Consider the following 2,517-nt stretch of genomic DNA (forward strand, 5'->3'; position numbering starts at 1 on the left):
CTACTGGAGCTGCTGCCCCCGCGACCCGACACCAGATAAGCGGTCGAAGATGGATGGATGGACAATAAAATAATGTGCTTGGTTATTATTTTATAAGTTTATTTTCATCAATACATTTCAAAATATTTCTTAATGCAGAAACCAATTGAAAAAAAAAAAAGTTTCAAAAATTGAGAAAACCCAGAATGTGTGTTGTGTTTATCAACCCAATTTTAGGAATTTTTAACCCCAAAACTAATTTTTTTTACCTATACATGGGTAGAAATATACAACCCAACATGGTGGGTAAAAGCCATAACCCAGCCTTTGCTGGGTTAAAGCAACCCATGTTTGACCCAGCACTAGGTTACCAAAATAACCCAAGTTTGGTTAGTTTTAACCCAGCAGTTCTAAGAATGTATGAGTCACCATTATATACACATTATATCAGCCATAAGCTTTCAAAGTTGAGATGGTTAGTTTCAGCCATTAAAACCAAGTGGGTAGGTTTATTAAAGCAGTTGGGCAGGGAATAAAATCCAGCAGCAGAGTAATTTTCAGGACTCTTTGGTCAGTCTCTTGGGAAGCCAGCCAACATGAAACATCAGAGATACTCAGATCTTACTGATGCTGCATGTTTGCTGGCTTCCCAGAGGCACGTGAGCCCCCATGCCACATCAAGGCAAGGTACATGTGAGTTTTTTTTTTGTCTTTTTAATATGTAGTATGGAGTGTGGGCGCAGTGAAGTGCTGTCAGTGTAACAGTGTGTCTGTGATCAAGCTCACAACTAGTACCCTGACACTTTGTACAAAGTGTCAGGGTACTTATTGGTTTTCCTAATTATCACTTTCCTCTTCTGTTCAAGTGATCTAAAGCAGCCACATAGGCTACAGGCCTCTTTCCGGGTCAACTTCGGGCCTGTGGAAATAAGCATTTCAGTTTCAAATTGGCTGGCAAGTACCTCACTGATGCCCTCTGGACGTTTGCTTCTCCCTGGTCACTATCCACCACCACAATGGCAATCTTTTCTTTGCAGCAAAGAAAAGAGCTTGCCCCCGTCAAAAAAGTATTTTGGACTCAGGACAGTGGGCAAGTCTTTCAGGACTGCCACCAGCTCAGCTCCATGTCCTCCATGTGGTCTATGTACGACATGCTACCATGGCTTTGGTAGTTTGAGGGTGCATTAGTCCACAGGTGGCAGTTACCCCCCAACTGGATGCCTTGACATAGGGAGGTACATATGTAAAACTACTAATGTTAAGAAACTAATGTAACACTGTTGAAATCACAGAAACAAGTTTTAACCATCACATAAAGTTCAGAAGAGGCCAAAACACACGTTTCCTCATAAGAAGGTGTGTCCAAACTTTTGGACTGTACTGTATGTTTGTATGCTTTAATCATTAAATAAAACTTGTAGTATTCTGATAACTATATTAGATATTTATGTGAGAAAAAAACGGTCCGACATCAAACTGGCCACAAAGAAACGTAATGCGGCCGGAGGAGGCCGGCTGATAATAACGCCAGCTGAGGAGCGAGCGGCTGCACTTGTCGGGTCTCCCTCCATTAGTAGCATTCGCTGCGGGGGGGGGACACTGATGTACCTGAGTCCGAGCATGCAAATGGTGAGAGAAATTGCCAAAGTACAAACACTGATTTGTTGCCTGCCTAAAATACAATTGAATCTTTTAAATTGTCTTTTTTAAAAGGTCAGTCAAAGCCAAGCACCAGAGCTCAAGGTACCGCAGAGCAGTGTCCACACAAGCAGCAGAACAGGAGCGCTTGTCTTCGCCCCGTCCTGGTCCACCACCACGGTCCTGGAGAGACAGGCAGACATTTGCAAATGGACAGGTGAAATAAATCATTCACTTTTGGTAATTAACGACACATTGTAAGCGATAAACGAGAACCTGACGTGCATTTCAAATACATAAATTATTTTCAGTAAACATTCCACATTGTATTTTTTGAAGTAGCTTTCTTACCCAAAGATAGCACTTACTATTTTTCAATCAGGAGAGACTTTGTTGCAGATATGCAAGATTTATTTAAGTTACATATGCCAAATATGAATTTTACATAGTCTTTGGAGATAAGACTCCATCGTATAAAATGTATATTATTTATTAAAGGCTTGGAAAAACCCAGACCGTGGGTGAGCATACGCGGAGGTGGAAAGGGAGGGTTGCCCTCTTGCCTGAAAAGACAACTGACAGCAGCAGAGAACAGATTACAAACATGGATGTCATACTGTGATTGGCTTGTGACATCTATGACTGGTTCAATTTTATTTATAGAGTGCCAAATCAAATGGCACCCCGTTCTCCAGCACAATGTTGTAATGAACCCTGCATGCCATAATTATGTTGCAGGCCTTTTCTGGGGTTTATAGCAGAGTAATTCTGAAATGTAACTTGCAATATGGGGTAGTTGCGATGCACACACATTCATCAATGATTGGAATGATTGTTGGCCTTGAACCACTGCTGGTCACAATGGAAAACCTGCACACACGAGTTCAGACCAGGCGGTAG

The sequence above is a fragment of the Etheostoma spectabile genome, unplaced genomic scaffold (assembly GCF_008692095.1).
Source record: "Etheostoma spectabile isolate EspeVRDwgs_2016 unplaced genomic scaffold, UIUC_Espe_1.0 scaffold280, whole genome shotgun sequence".
In the NCBI taxonomy this organism is placed as follows: domain Eukaryota; kingdom Metazoa; phylum Chordata; class Actinopteri; order Perciformes; family Percidae; genus Etheostoma; species Etheostoma spectabile.